Consider the following 17,627-nt stretch of genomic DNA (forward strand, 5'->3'; position numbering starts at 1 on the left):
AATCATTGTCGAGACCATTGCTCCATAATATTTCTTGACTATTCTTGTGAGTTTATGATGATTTGAGTTTTTGGAAGATTATTGCTTAGAATAGTTTTGCTCGGGACTAGCAAAAGTCTAAGTTTGGGGGTATTTGATAAGTGTATTTTATACACTTAATGTAGTTATGATTTTAATTTTTAATTGTTGGTTTCGAGCAGATTTATATGTGGGTTTTGTTGTTTTTGTGTTCGTAGGGAATTATGGAGATTTGGTGGAGAAAATAAGAAATTTATGAAAAATAAGAATTATTGTTGAAGAAAATAAGAAATAAGATTTATTTGGAGAGAAAGAATAAAGAAGAGAAGAAACGTACAGACAAGAAATGAGATTTCTTAATGGGCATTTCATTGGGCCAAAGGTTAGCGCTAAAAGTTAGCGTTTGAGAAGAGCAGTCGCGCTATGAACTGAAGCATTGAAGATTTGAGAATTCGAACAGAGGGCGCGCCCGCGCGGAGTCAAGAGCGCCCGCCCTGTTGCTGTTTGGAAAGATTTTATTATTTCAGGCAATTATTCTATGGGCTTTTGTGCACCATATGAAAATGATTTTTTTCAGATAGAAGAGAGGAGCCGCCACAACACAATCATACGATACAACAGAGAACAGGGATTGATCGAGATTGTGAAGATTTCTGGGAAGAAATCTGGAGCTTTATCTGAAGAACAAAGACGGAGTTCAATAGACCGGACACGACATCGACGATGGATTTTTTTCTTTTATCTTTTATTTATTTTATTCTGAATATGTTTGGATTTTTGAACATGTTTTGGTTTATTCATAATTTTATTATGAACTAAATTTTTAGAGTCTAGAGGTCAGATGGAACCTGGTGTAGACGCTTTCATGAATTTTTGATTTTATTGAATTGATTTTTTTCTAGATTAATTGTTTTTTTCTAGAATTGATTGTCTTTTCAATTATCTGATCAATAATTGATTTGTTATATTTATTTGAAATCATTGCTCGGGAGAGGGAATTTTGAATAGGACAGTAGAAACTACACTGTTAATTATTTATACAGCTCGGGAGAGTGTATGATTTTAAAAAAGCTTTTAAAAAGAACATTGTTTCGTGATAGATCACTGCGATGAATTCTTAATAGGAATATTGGAATTGAATTGTAGTTGATAAACATTATTTGTTACTCGGGAGAGGGAAATAATAAACTTAAGTGTTCTTGGCTATTAATTGACTGAAATTCATTAAGATTAATTATTTAGGATTGACTGTTGTTGAAACCAGGTGAAATCTATACCTCTAGACCGTTTTTCTCTGATTGATTATTCCGGAACGTTGTGTGTGTGCTATCTAAAATCATTTGATTATTTATTTTTCTACAAAATTCTGAAAGTTTGATTTTCTAGATAAAGTTTGGACTATTTTAATTACAAGCACTAAATATTTTCATTTTACTCCTTGTGGGATCGATATCTGATTTTATCACTTTATTAAAACTTGACACTCGTACGCTTGCGAGGAATTTTCACAACATTCCCGTAGGTGACTCTCTGCGAGCTACTATCATGGCAGAGGCGCACACATCACCGTACTCTATCCACCCAGGTAGTACGAAGATGTACCGGGACCTTCAGCTGTTGTATTGGTGGCCGGGCATGAAGCGTGACATCGCCCGATTTGTGTCAAAATGCCTCACATGCCAGCAGGTCAAGGCGGAGCATCAGAGACCTGCAGGATTACTTAAGCCACTCCCTATTCAAGAGTGGAAATGGGAAAACATTACTATGGATTTCGTTTTTTGTTTGCCAAGGACAGTGAGGAGTTCGAATGCTATTTGGGTTATAGTAGGCCAACTCACAAAGTTGGGGCACTTTTTGCCAGTAAGGACGACCTTCACGATGACTCAGTATGCGGAGTTTTATATCCTGGAGATAGTCAGACTACTTGGTATTCCTGTTTCCATAGTGTCTGATAGAGATCCGCGGTTTACTTCAACTTTTTGGAAGAGTCTTCACTCAGCTTTGGGGACGAATCTTTTGTATAGCACTGTCTTTCTCCCGTAGATGGATGGACAGTCTGAGAGGGTGATTCAGATCCTAGAGGATCTTTTGAGTGCTTGTGTCATTGACTTTCAAGACAGTTGGGAGTCTAGACTACCATTGGTGGAATTTGCATATAACAATAGCTTTCAAGCCACCATTGGTACGGCGCCTTACGAGGCACTCTATGGGAGACCGTGTAGATCTCCGATATTGTGGACTGAGATTGGGGAGAGGTCAGAGTTGGGACCAGAGATTGTTCAGCAGACTGCCGAAGTTGTCACCAAGATTCATGACAGGATGAGGACTGCACAGATTTGGCAGAAGAGTTATGCGGATCACAGGAGGAGAGACTTGGAGTTCTCGGTGGGAGATCATGTGTTCATCCGAGTAGCACCATTTAAGGGAGTTATGAGATTTGGGAAGAAAGAAAAATTGGCACCAAGATTCATAGGACCCTTCGAGATATTGGATAGGGTAGGGGCATTGGCTTATAGAGTGGCCTTGCCGCCTAACCTTGATGGGGTACATAATGTCTTCCATGTGTCGATGCAGAGGACGTAAATCTTGAACCCATCCCATGTGCTCAGTTTGGAGCCACTTCAGCTATCTCCTCACATGACATATGAGGAGAGGCCCATCCGGGTTTTGGATAGACAGGAGAGAAGACTCCGTAACAAGTCGATTCCAATGATCAAGGGTAGATTGCAGAACCATTCGGATGAAGAGGCCACTTGGGAAGCAGAAGAAGATATCAGAGCTCGCTATCCGGAACTATTTGGTGAGTCTCGAATTTCGAGGACGAAATTCTGTATAAGGGAGGGAGGAACTGTGACGCCTAGAATTTCCATAATTTTAGTTTTGTGCCTAAACCTGTTTTAATATTCATAATTTTTAATTTTCGGTACTTAATTGCCTAAATCAGATTTAAATTTTTTATAATATTGAATTATTTTAAATTTTCGGTGTTAGTCGCTTTTAAATTTAATATTTCCCATGCTCGTGAGATATTTTTTATAAATCTCTGCGAGAATTAGTATTTTAATTTCCGGACTGTCGAATCCGATCTTTCATTTTAACTTAGAAAATTCTAGCTTGTGTGTTATTTGTGCAAGCTAATTTAGAGGTTTAAAGTAGTCGCTTTGGTAATAGAATTTTTTTCAATTATAATAGCATTTAACACCTAGGTTTGGATTTAACCCTAGCTTTTAAAATTACACACACACACACAAACACCTTAACTCATGCACACCCTTTTTCACTCACACTCGCACAGAGCAACACCGAATCCCCTGCTCTTCAAGGTGAGCTCGGCTTCTTCGATTCTTCACGGGGACCTTTGAGCTTCAATTTCTTCCCCAGAAATCCGTTCCATGCCTAGCTAGGAGTGAATATTGAGCTCGATTTCCTTTGTATCTTCCCATTCCATTCTGTTGGAGAACGCGGCGATCAGATCAATCAGAATTGATACCCGGTGCAGCGGAAGTTTAAAAATTTTATATGGAACGATTCCATAATGGGTATCAACCTTACGATTAAATTGTGTGTGTGTAAAAATTAAATAACGATTATAAATTTTTACCTCAATCTCGAATCGAGATTTTGGACACCAACAGATTGCTCTGCTCTTGTTGTATATCCCTGGAACTGATGGACGAACTGTTCTTCAATCAGGTCCACGAACGGATATTTAATCCCTCTGATAGATTGCACTAGAAAATCTATCAGAAGTTTCTACGAAGAGATTAACGAATTTGATCCGTTAAACCAGACTGCAAATTCAAAATTCACAGGCTGGGTTTTTCGAGCAGAGAGGGGAGAGGGGGGCGGCGGCCACTAGGTTTCAAAACCCTAGTTAATTTCGAAAATTATGCCTGTTGTGTCTAATTTCTGTACTGCAATAACTTATTTATAATGTAGGCCACTAACAGCTTAGGGCCCATTAGTCATAAGTTCAAGCCCGACAAGCAAAGCCCGCATGTTTAGAAATTAATATAAAATTCATCGTGACTCCGATTGATAAACCGATTTCACCAATGTGCACAGAAACCATTTCTGCACCTTTTAAAGAAAAGATAAATTTTTCTGAATCCGAATTCAGTGGTTTCCAAAAATGTCCATCCCTATGTCATTTTAGGAAATCTTACTCCTCTACTCATAATTAAGAAGTCCAACTTCTTTGTTCATTAAATTTAACTCTTTAAATTTAACTATCTCAACGGGGATTAAAAATCCATTACACTGTGTGACCCTCAATGGTTCAGGGATACAGCTAGCCGTGGGCTCACAACTCCTTGTGACTCGGAACAACAATTTCCGACTTGCCCATCGAATCATGGTAAGAGCGCCTAGCAACATCGCCCCATGATTCCCTAGGTATCACTGATAGTGCCTACAAGAACCAATAGATTTTGGTTAGCGTACAGTACGGTCCCTTCATCCATATATCCCGATCGAATCAACAACCATTGGTATATCGAGAGTCGTTCGAGATTCAATAACTATGCAATACATCTTGAAGATCAAATAGTGACATCGCATGTGCTACTAAGAAACCATTTCTTAAATCACATCATGTACTCTGGCCAGAGATTCGTCACACTAATATCTCCTCAGATCGCATAGGATATCCACACTCGCAAGTATGTGGTGAATCCTTGACAACAAAGCATCGACTCCTATATGTGTTGTAACTGTACCCAATCCCGACACCTGATGACCCCAATAGAGTCGGTAAACGAGTCAAAGCACAGTACTAGCATATAGAGTCTCAATGATGTTTCAAGTAGTAAGGACTAACGGTGTACAACCAAAACCGCGGACTATATCCACTCGATAAGTGATAACCACTTGGAAAGTCCGGATAGGGTAGTTCGATCATTCATCATATGAATATCCATTTGCATGCTTCGAACATCTCCATGTTCCTTACCAATGAAACGTGGTACTCTGCATCGCAAATGCTAGTCTCAAACTCGAGCGATCCTTATCCTTATTATCGGACGGCTCAATCGACTAGGAACAGTTTAGAATATACAGTGACTATAAGATGTGTTTCATGATAGACATCTCCATGTTCTACCACATCTTACATACACTATAGTATATTCAAGGTCTTTATCAAAACAACAATATTATATCACAATATAACAATATGAAGAAAGATAAAGTCATTGCCATTAATAAAAGTGTAAATTATATTAAACAAAAGATTGTTTATATAAAGAATCATCAAAGCCCTTAGCCACAAGTTGGCTCACCGGGCACCTACTCTTTCAATCTCCCACTTGCCCTAAAGCCAACTAGTCATACTACGTAGACCCATTGCTTCGCGATGTTTGTCAAATAATGGTCCTGGCAAGGGCTTAGTAAGTGGATCAGCGATATTGTCTGCAGAGGCCACTCTTTCGACAGTGACGTCTCCTCTTTCCACAATCTCCCGGATGATTTGGTATTTCCTCAGTACGTGTTTGGATCTTTGATGAGACCTTGGTTCCTTTGCCTGAGCAACGGCACCCGTGTTGTCACAGTACACCGGGACTGGACCAACAACTTCAGGAATGACGCCCAACTCTTGGACGAAATTCCTCATCCAAACGGCCTCTTTAGCAGTAGCTGATGCTGCAATGTATTCTGCTTCAGTGGTGGAATCCGCTGTGGTGTCCTGCTTGGAACTCTTCCAAGAGACAGCACCGCCATTGAGCATGAACACAAATCCAGAGGTTGACTTCGAGTCATCCACGTCACTTTGGAAGCAAGAGTCGGTATAGCCTTCCAATTTTAGTTCTCTTCCTCCATATACCATGAACATATTCTTAGTCCTTCGTAAGTACTTAAGAATGTCCTTCACGGCTTTCCAATGCATTTGACCGGGATTAGCTTGATATCTGCTCGTGACACTCAGAGCAAATGCTACATCCGGTCTGGTAGATATCATCTCATACATGATACTACCTATGGCTGACGCATATGGTACATGTGTCATTTTCTCTATCTCTTCATCTGTCTTGGGACACATAGACTTGGATAGAGAAACTCCATGACACATGGGTAGATGTCCTCTCTTGGTGTCGATGTAGGTTGACTGAGTGAGTCTTATCATTCTCTTAGATCTATCTCTATAGATCTGTATCCCTAGAATATAGGATGCCTCACCCAAATCCTTCATCGAGAATCTACCTGATAACCATATCTTTGTTGACTGCAACATCCCTACATCATTCCCAATGAGTAGGATGTCATCAACATAAAGTACTAAGAATGTCACAGCATCCTTAACTACTTTCTTGTACACGCATGGTTCCTCCGGATTCTTGATGAAACCAAAATCTTTTATTGTTTCATCAAATTTCTGGTTCCAACTTCTTGATGCTTGTTTTAGACCATAAATTGATCTCTGGAGCTTGCATACCTTATGCTCGCTTTCCATGGATGTGTACCCCTCAGGCTGCTTCATATAGATTTCTTCCTTAATGTCTCCATTAAGAAAAGCAGTCTTCACATCCATTTGTCATATCTCATAGTCATACCATGCAGCTATGGCAATAAGGATTCTTATGGACTTGAACATTGCAACTGTTGAAAAGGTTTCATCATAGTCAACTCCTTGTCTTTGAGTATAACCTTTTGCCACCAATCGCGCCTTGTAGGTCAATACCTTACCATCAGGCCCAAACTTTCTCTTGTAGATCCATTTACACCCTATTGGAACAATTCCATCGGGAGGATCTACTAAAGACCAAACTTGGTTTGTATGCAACGAATCTATTTCCGACTGCATAGCTTCAAGCCATAAATTTGAATCCGCATCAGAAATTGCTTCCTTGAAGTTTCTTGGATCACATCCAACATCGGGTTCATCTTGATCCCCTTCAAGAAGAAGACCATATCGAATAGGAGGTCTAGAAGTCCTCTCGGATCTTCTAGGTACAGGCGTGTCTATCAATGGTTCCTGAGGTGTAGGATCGTTATTTTGTATTTCGGATTCTTCTCGAATTTCTTCGAGTTCCATCATCTCGCTTTTCTTATCCAATAAGAACTCCTTCTCCAAGAAGGTGGCATTCCTTGAAACAAACACCTTTGTTTCAGCAGGATAATAGAAATAATATCCGATTGAATTCTTCGGATACCCTACAAAATAACATAAGCTGGATCGACTATCCAACTTATCTCCCACTGTCCGCTTCACGTAAGCAGGACATCCCCAAATCCTCAAGTACGAATACTTAGGAGCTTTTCCATTCCATAACTCGTATGGTGTTTTGTCCACTGCTTTAGTGTGGACGTTGTTCAACAACAATACCGCCGTTTCAAGCGCATAGCCCGAAAATGAAGGTGGAAGCTCAGTGAAGCTCATCATGGACCGAACCATGTCCAACAAAGTTCGATTACGACGCTCCAATACACCATTAAGCTGTGGTGTCATAGAAGGAGTCCACTGAGATAGAATCTCATTCTCTTTTAGATAGTCCAAAAACTCGGTACTTAAGTATTCTCCACCTCGATCCGATCGAAGTGCTTTAATACTTTTACCTAGCTTGTTTTCTACTTCAGCCTTGAATTCTTTGAACTTTTCAAATGCTTCAGACTTATATTTCATTAAATATAAATACCCATACCTCGAATAATCATCAGTAAAGGTAATGAAGTAGGTGTGGCCATATTGAGTACCAACTCTAAATGGACCACAAAACATCTGTATGGATCAAATCCAACAGATTTTGACTACGCTCAGGTTTCCCCTTAAAAGGAGATTTAGTCATTTTTCCTTTTAGGCAGGATTCACAAGTAGGTAGAGAGTTAATATCAGACATATCAAACATGCCCTCTCCCACTAGCTTGTTCATCCTCCTTGAGGAAATATGACCTAGCCTATCATGCCAAAGGTTTGCCGGGTTTTGGCTATCGATTTTTCTTTTGTTTGTTGTTGCCGGTTTATCAACATAATTTATTGGAACGTCTTTTAGTTTTAAGTTGTATAGATCGTTTTCAAGTTGTCCATTTCCAATCAAACATTCATTCTTGTAAATATTGCAAATCCCATTCACAAAATTGCAAGAATAATCATCTCTATCAAGCATAGAAACAGAAATAATGTTTTTAATCAAATCCGGAACAAATAAAACATCTCTCAAAACTTAAAATTGTTCTGCAAAAATAAATGTCTCCTATAGCTTTGGATTTATCTCTGGAACCATTCCCGAGCCTTGACTGGGTCTCACCCATCCTTAGCCTATTACTTCTTGTCATCATTTGCAACTCATTGCAAATATGAGATCTACATCTGGTATCCAATACCCAAGAAGTAGTATTTAAGAAAAACATTTTAATGTAAAACATACCCTTTGCAGTTCGCAACTGCTTGAGGTATTCCTTGCAATTACGTTTCCAATGACCGGGTTTCTTGCAGTGATGACAAACTTGTTTAGACTTGTCCAATTTTGCATGTAACATTTGGCCTTGAGATCATGGTCCAACCATTTCTCTAGTTCGGCCAACCTTTCGGCAGTTACATCAGCCGGGGCTGTTTTCGGAGAAGCCTTTTCTAACACTTTAGAAAATCTTTTCCGAACTTAGGACAATCTTAACTTATGGAATCATTCTGTATTGTTTGCGCAAGTAAGTTTGTTTTGTTGGAGAATAGAAACATGTGGATTACTGAGATGAAACAGACAATTATCAGTGATTGTTTAAGCAATTTACTAAGACATAAAATAGGCAAAATTTATTTTATGAATCTCACTCCCACTATTTTAACGATTTCACTACCTTCTAGTGAAAACGGGAAACTGTTTTCCTTAGTGAGAACATGGAGTCCAATTGACAAACTTATGGTCCCGAATAATATCAGCCAACCATAATTTTCAAAAGGTAGAGCCCAATTGCTTCCAAAGCAACCTCCACGTTTTTACCTCATGTCCAATAAGGGCCCAATAATATGACGCCGTTTATTGTGACATGTCAAGATGACTCATCAATATTAAGTTGTGATGGACGGTCGCCATGTGGATCCCCCAATAATATGAGCCCATCCCATGGGAGTTCCACCCAACTTACAACATGTGTCGATCCAATGTACAACTTTCCGACGAACGGGCCCCCCCCAATAATATGAGCCGGACCGTATCCGCGGGTAGCATCTCATACATTGATCGTTGATGGAAGGTAGGAACATTTAAACAAATTTAAATTTCTTTTATTTATCTTGATATCAATTTTAAATCATATTTAAAATGAGGGATTTTAATTATAAAAATTTGTCTCATCATTTTTAAAATTTTGTATGCTTGCCGGATTCACACAATTATGTCTAAAACATGCATACAACAATAATATCACATATTATATAGTCCAATCCCAGCGCCGCCCTGTGCAGCGCCGATCGCTACCCTTGCCCCGGGCAGCGATCCAATCGCTGCCCGGGTTTTTGCCCAAAAAAAAAAAAAAATTTATTTTTAAATATTTATTTTGTTTCAAAAACCGAGGCTTAAAAATTTTTTGTACAATCGATTAATTTAATCGCTTGATCTGAGCAACCTGGCTCTGATACCACTGTTGGAGAACGCGGCGATCAGATCAATCAGAATTGATACCCGGTGCAGCGGAAGTTTAAAAATTTTATATGGAACGATTCCATAATGGGTATCAACCTTACGATTAAATTGTGTGTGTGTAAAAATTAAATAACGATTATAAATTTTTACCTCAATCTCGAATCGAGATTTTGGACACCAACAGATTGCTCTGCTCTTGTTGTATATCCCTGGAACTGATGGACGAACTGTTCTTCAATCAGGTCCACGAACGGATATTTAATCCCTCTGATAGATTGCACTAGAAAATCTATCAGAAGTTTCTACGAAGATATTAACGAATTTGATCCGTTAAACCAGACTGCAAATTCAAAATTCACAGGCTGGGTTTTTCGAGCAGAGAGGGGAGAGGGGGGCGGCGGCCACTAGGTTTCAAAACCCTAGTTAATTTCGAAAATTATGCCTGTTGTGTCTAATTTCTGTACTGCAATAACTTATTTATAATGTAGGCCACTAACAGCTTAGGGCCCATTAGTCATAAGTTCAAGCCCGACAAGCAAAGCCCGCATGTTCAGAAATTAATATAAAATTCATCGTGACTCCGATTGATAAACCGATTTCACCAATGTGCACAGAAACCATTTCTGCACCTTTTAAAGTCAAGATAAATTTTTCTGAATCCGAATTCAGTGGTTTCCAAAAATGTCCATCCCTATGTCATTTTAGGAAATCTTACTCCTCTACTCATTATTAAGAAGTTCAACTTCTTTGTTCATTAAATTTAACTCTTTAAATTTAACTATCTTAACGGGGATTAAAAATCCATTACACTGTGTGACCCTCAATGGTTCAGGGATACAACTAGTCGTGGGCTCACAACTCCTTGTGACTCGAAACAACAATTTCCGACTTGCCCATCGAATCATGGTAAGAGCGCCTAGCAACATCGCCCCATGATTCCCTAGGTATCATTGATAGTGCCTACAAGAACCAATAGATTTTGGTTAGCGTACAGTACGGTCCCTTCATCCATATATCCCGATCGAATCAACAACCATTGGTATATCGAGAGTCGTTCGAGATTCGATAACTATGCAATACATCTTGAAGATCAAATAGTGACATCGCATGTGCTACTAAGAAACCATTTCTTAAATCACATCATGTACTCTGGCCAGAGATTCGTCACACTAATATCTCCTCAGATCGCATAGGATATCCACACTCACAAGTATGTGGTGAATCCTTGACAACAAAGCATCGACTCCTATATGTGCTGTAACTGTACCCAATCCCGACACCTGATGACCCCAATAGAGTCGGTAAACGAGTCAAAGCACAATACTAGCATATAGAGTCTCAATGATGTTTCAAGTAGTAAGGACTAATGGTGTACAACCAAAACCGCGGACTATATCCACTCGATAAGTGATAACCACTTGGAAAGTCCGGATAGGGTAGTTCGATCATTCATCATATGAATATCCATTTGCATGCTTCGAACATCTCCATGTTCCTTACCAATGAAACGTGGTACTCTGCATCGCAAATGCTAGTCTCAAACTCGAGCGATCCTTATCCTTATTATCGGACGGCTCAATCGACTAGGAACAGTTTAGAATATACAGTGACTATAAGATGTGTTTCATGATAGACATCTCCATGTTCTACCACATCTTACATACACTATAGTATATTCAAGGTCTTTATCAAAACAACAATAGTATATCACAATATAACAATATGAAGAAAGATAAAGTCATTGCCATTAATAAAAGTGTAAATTATATTAAACAAAAGATTGTTTATACAAAGAGTCATCAAAGCCCTTAGCCACAAGTTGGCTCACCGGACACCTACTCTTTCACATTCAAGTTTTGCTCTCGGCCGCAGCTCCCTCTTTTCTTTGGGTTCATCAATTCTTCCTTATTCTAGCTATATCACTACAACAAATATGGTCAAACACATCACTTAAAAGACAACGTTTTTTGTAAAAAGCGTTGTCATTTATTAAATTACAACGCTTTTAGTGAAAAGCGTTGTCTTTATATATTTTATTTTCATCAAAGACAACGTTTTTTACAAAAAGAGTTGTCTATAAGCGTTTTTTTAGGTTAAAGACAACGTTTTTTAAAAGCGTTGTCTATTAGCGTTTTTTTTTTATACTCAACAACATTTTTTAAAAAGCGTTGTATATGTTATTTTTTTATTTTTATTATTATTATTTTTAAATATAAAACTTAAATAAGTAATATTACCCTCACGTTTGGAAGAATGAACGCAAAATTCCCAAACCCTATTTGCGATTTCTCCCGTGGCCCTCTCCTTTTTGATCTCTTGCTTATAACTAGGAAGCTACACATTTCATTCTTGTGAGTGAGTTGAAATGGCTGGATGCAGCAGTTTGAGGAGAATCGGAAGCTTGTTGGGTCGTGGTGTTCTGTTTTCTTCCTCTAGGAGAGGACTCTCAACGGAAACTGGAAGGATCAATCTCTTCTCCGTAATTAATCAGGCCCTTCACACTGCCTTAAAAACTGACCCATGGTTCGCCCTGATCCCTCGATCTTGTAGATTTTTTCTTTTTGATCTTTAATTTGTTTAATTTAATTTTCAAATGGTTTCGTTAACTTTGTGATTTTGGGTTTCCTGACTTGCTTTCAGTGCGTACTTATTCGGGGAAGATGTTGGCTTTGGGGGTGTTTTCCGTTGCACTACTGGATTAGGCAAATCTCGCGTTTTCAACATTCCTCTTTGCGAGCAGGTAAAAAATATCGAAATCTTGTTTTATATTTCGTCCATTCAGAAATTATTTTCGCATGACTTTGATCTGTGACGCAGGGTATAGTTGGATTCGCTATTGGTCTGGCAGCAATGGTGATCTTTCAATGTTCAATTGATACTTATTATATATAACAGCCGAGACTCAACATTTTCGTATTTTTCATCCTCTAACAGTTAGAATGCCTTTAAAAATTTAGGGAAACCGATCAATAGCTGAAATTCAAATTGCAGATTATATTTTTCCAGCTTTTGATCAGGCATGTATCCTACCCCTTCTTGCTACTCTTCCCACAAGAATAGTGGATTATTTGATCTTAATCACATTCAGTCTTAATGTGTAGATTGTGAATGAGGAGATTGTGAATGAGGCTGCTAAGTTTAGATACAGGAGTGGTAAATAATTTAACTGTGGAGGTAATTCTTGATCGAGTTTTGTTCTTTGTGAAATCATTCTTGTAGTATAATAATTTAAGGTGTTTGGGGTGTTATTGATTAAAAATTTTTATTTTCCCTTTGTCCATTCTTGTGTGATTTTGCTGAAATTGTATTTAGTGGATCTTTACCATTGCACATCAAAGCGTAGATGTTATTTTTGCCTTTATTAGGTGCCTGAATCTTGTGTCAAAGATAAATTGTTTCTGTTTTATTCCTTGCCCATCTACTGCTACTAATTTTTAAATCAATGAGGTGAAATGTTGAACATGTGTCTGTTATCCTGGAATAGAATAGATTTTAATTCCTTTATAATCTTCTCCATGTAATTTTAATTTCATCTATTATTTCAAGGTGTACTTTGATGCGAAGCGAATTGATTTTTGGCCCTTTTTTTCCATGCAATATCCACTTTTAAATCAGTATCTTAATGAGCTAACACTTTTTAAATATCTGTTGTGCTAATTGTGCTTTGTTCCAATCGGAGATAAACGTGGCAGCGATTTCTAATGGAAGTCCTGCATTTTTGTAGCAAATTCTCAGCTAAATTGAATTTAATGTTTGCATCTGTATGTTGATGTCTGTACTCTGATGTTGTTAGCTTTGGATTGTGTTGCTACAGATACTGCTCTAGTGGGACGAAGTAGATCACGACACATAAATTTGATGTTCAATTCATACCGAAGCTGGCTTAGTTGCTCGGTAGATGTGGATTACTCGGAGAGTGGTTCGCCGCCAATACAGGCCTTGTTTGGGAGCTCGCTCCTCGTTTTGGCGCCATCGTTATCTTCCCTGAAGTAATATATTTTTTTACGCAGTTATTTATTTAGCTGGAAAAAAATTTGTCCCTTATTTTATTTAGTCGCCCCTTATCCCCCTGCATTCTGGCGTGCATGTATCTGTTTTGTAAGAATGTGATCCGCAGCGCTTTTAGTTCGGGCCACATGAGATTTTTGGTATATTATTTGTTCTTGGGAGAGTTGGCTGGGAATTTAAGTGTTTTAGAATACGATGGCATGTTTTTTGAACAATTATTTCCGATTACAGTGCACTTAACGATGTGAGTGTTGCATGACAGCATAGGTACTACGGGGAGTCGATGCCGTATGGAAATCAAGAGGAGGCGTACAAGAATGCTAGCACATTATCACTTTTAACAACTGAGCAAGCTCTTGCTGCTTTTGCTGTATTGATTACTGAGCTGAAAAGAAACTTCTCTGCTCAGGCTTGACCTGTTGTGCTTTTTGGTGGATCATAGGGCGGAAGTAAGAAAATCTTTCATCTTGATCTAAAATCCAATTTCGTGTCGATATTAAGAAGCTTAGTAAGTTTTGAGACAAACATTTATTAGATTATATTTGACAGTGCTGGCAGCATGGATGAGGCTCAAATACCCATACATTACAATTCGATCGCTAGCTTCCTCAGCGCCAGTTCTTGTTGTTTTTCCCTTCATACTGAACTTATTATTTATATAGTTCCTAGTTTACAAGAATTTTTTCAGTATAATAATCCTTTCTTATTGATCATTATGTCAGCGTGAAAGTGTCAGCTGCTTTAATACCATAAAGACATCTTGGGATGTAATATAACTAGAGGCACAGAGAAATAATGGGCTTTTCCATTTGTCGGAAACCTTCTGTTTTTACCGGTAAGATTATACAACTGTGCATTTTCCTTTCAAGTTCTATTATATATATATATATGTATATATATATGATAAAGATGTTTTTAAAAATTATTTTCTTAGCCCTGTGTCTAATCATTTGGGTAGCTACTTGTGTGATATGAGAATTGCATTTGCAGGAAACTAGATAGTGCTGATGATCTCTCTAACTGGTTGTCGTCTGCTTATAGTTCCTTGGCTATGGCAGATTACCCCTATCCTGTTGGTTTTCTTATGCCAATGCCTGGAAATCCAATAAAAGAGGTTGATTTGCTGTAAATTTGAAGTTCTGATATCTGTAATCTCATATAAAAATTAAACTGATATTAATTTTTTTGGCTTCAGTAAATCACTTCTTATAAAATTCAGTAAATCATTTATTTCTATGGCATGAGCTGTATGTGCTGAATTAAATTCTCCGACCAATCAGCTTATAATCTTTTGTGAGGTATGTAAAAAGATAAAAAAATTGCTCCAGTAAGGCCAATATCTTAGAGTGTGTCTTTGAAGGAGTTAGTGTGTATTACAATTATACTGGATCATTTGAGTGCTTTGATCTGGATGATGATCCTATCATGGTATGGATGGGTGGAACTGGCAGGTGTTAAATCACTGAATTTAAACTGTGATTATCATTTTTTTGAGCCACTGAATGGAATCACGAAGTTAACTATTGTTTGCGATTTTTACCAGGCATGCACTGAGATGATCATGCCATTCTCCAGTAGTGTGAAAATTAGCATGTTTCCAGCTTATGATTATGATTATAGTTCAGATGACTATGAATCCAAGATAAGTTTCTATACCTTCACAAATTTGATTGACACCACAGATAAGATCATCATGTTCATTCTTGTATAGTCTGGCTGCGATTTTGAAATCTGTGCAGAGTGCCATTAGGCAATTGTTTAGCGGGATATATATGATAAGTTATTTGATTTAAGTAATTTAGAAACTTCTTTTGAAAAGTTGACATGTATATTTAATTTTGTTATGTTTGCAATGACACGCATCTTTACAAAAAGATGCTGGAAGACAACAAGTTAGAGAAATTCAGATTTGTGTACCTGTTTCCACGTTGCTTTAGTTGCATCAAAACTGTATAGGCTGAGTTCAATATCTTTCATATTTTTTTAAAAAATTGGCATAGCTGATGCATGAAAATCCTATCTCACAGATTTTTGATGCACTTAGTCAATTGGAGTGTAGCATTGAAGTATGGGAACGTGCTCTTTCTCAGTCGCTGGATTTTTTTCAAGTTTGTTCGATTATGAAATTCAGTAATAATGTGATAGTGAATGAACGTGATTTTGTTATTGAAAATTTGATATTTTGATAAGAACTTGGATGCAAAGTTGGGGTGTGGTCATTGGTTTTGACAATTGTTTAGTAATGAATTTTTACTGGTAATTGGTAAATTGATATATTGACTCTTATATTGCTGCATCGAGTCTATCTGAACTTTTATCTCTACTACTGTTTTATTGTATTATGTGTTGAATGCTAGTCTGAAACTTGGTATCTTGGTTGGGATGGCCTCAGTGGGTATAGTGTCACTTCTAAATGGGTTTGCCTTTTTCCCCTATAAATCTGTGTTTTATTATTCATGCTAGTTGAGTGATAGTTGTCTGTAAACCTTGTTTGAGAAAAAGAGTTGAGGGTGTGAGAGACCTTTGACCCCTCAAGATTTTAGCATATCAAGATTTTTACCTTCAAAGTGACTTATTGTGGGGACCCGGGTTGCTAATCTTATCTTAGGGCAATTTATTAAAATTAACAATTAATCAAGTACACAAAGGATATAAAGAACCAAGAGCTAAAAAAATTTTTATTTTTTATTTTAAAAAGCTACAGTGTCTCGCTCGATCGGCAAAAGCTGCCTGATCGAGCGAGCTCAAACTAGAAGTTCTCGGTCCAGGGAATTCTTGGCCTCGCTCGATCGGTTACTTTCTACCTATCGAGCGGGCAACAAACTCGATTTCTCTGCCTTGCAAAATAAGGGCCTCACTCGATCGGTGAATTTCTACTGATCGAGCGGGCTACATTTTCCAGAAAATGCAGGAAAGATTTTTGCTGTCCAAACTTGAAACATACAAACACATACTCTGATACAGCTACAAAAAAATAAACATGCAATCTAATAACATCTGATAAGCTTTCCTACACAAGTTACACATGAAGTTAACAACTTATACAACATTTTTGTATTCTTTTCTAACATGTTTATCCACTCAAAGTACATGTCTTGCTGCTACAACCCGTATCCTCACATGCTAAGACTCTATCTCGAGCTATCCCTGTCTTTTCTGACCAGCTCCTGCCCCACCTATTGCCATGCACACATACAAAACAAAGCAATAGCCGGATACCTCCGGTGAGAATAAAATCCCAGTATAAACAACATAAAGCGCGAGATAATAAACGTGAATGCAATGCATATGGCAAAAGAGGCTATCAAGATGATATCAATCGAATATAAGTTTTTTGGGATCCCGAGGAAATAAAATCTTTAACGAACACCAACTCACCAATCGAGGTGAAGTTAAATACTTTATTTCCTCTGACTTTGGTGCAACTATACTTTATTTCCTCCAAACGTCATATGCACTCTAGGCCTTTCAACCCTCCGTGCTTTTCAGGCTGGAGTTCAAGATGAATGCAACATGTTCTGTATGCATTAAATTCTATAAAACATCTTGAACAACTAATCACATAAGCATGTAAAGCAATCAAAGCATCTAATCACATAAAATACATAATCAACCAAGTATGTGATTAACAAGGAAATACTCGAAACGATAGCTATTTCGAGTGTTCTATCCCATTTGGATTCGCTGTCATTTATACCTTTCGATGTCAAGTCTGAAAGTACTTCAAATCTGTAAATACAATCAACAACAACATGTCAAAATCTGATCAGCTTCTCAACTTCATTTCAAATACAATACTAGCAAACCTTGCTTCAACTCTTTCTCGGTTCGAATCGGGATTCTCGAATCGTCAATCTTCGAATGAAAGCTGAGAAATAACATATCAAATAACTAACAATATCAGATGCAACTCAAACCATGCTCTTTTTAATCAATAATATCAAAGTCTTGAAAATTGGCGAATCGACGGCGTAACGGCTACAAACCGGCAATCCAAACAATATCCAAAACAATCCAAAAATCAAGATC

The 17,627-nt window shown here is 37.8% G+C and overlaps 1 pseudogene; it reads left to right on the forward strand.

Moving 5' to 3' along the window:
* Window positions 1-11,955: 11,955 nt before the first annotated feature.
* LOC140861158 (uncharacterized) lies at window positions 11,956-15,309 on the forward strand (annotated as a pseudogene).
* The last annotated feature ends 2,318 nt before the right edge of the window (window positions 15,310-17,627 follow it).

This window comes from Henckelia pumila, chromosome 1 (assembly GCF_033568475.1).
Source record: "Henckelia pumila isolate YLH828 chromosome 1, ASM3356847v2, whole genome shotgun sequence".
In the NCBI taxonomy this organism is placed as follows: Eukaryota; Viridiplantae; Streptophyta; class Magnoliopsida; order Lamiales; family Gesneriaceae; genus Henckelia; species Henckelia pumila.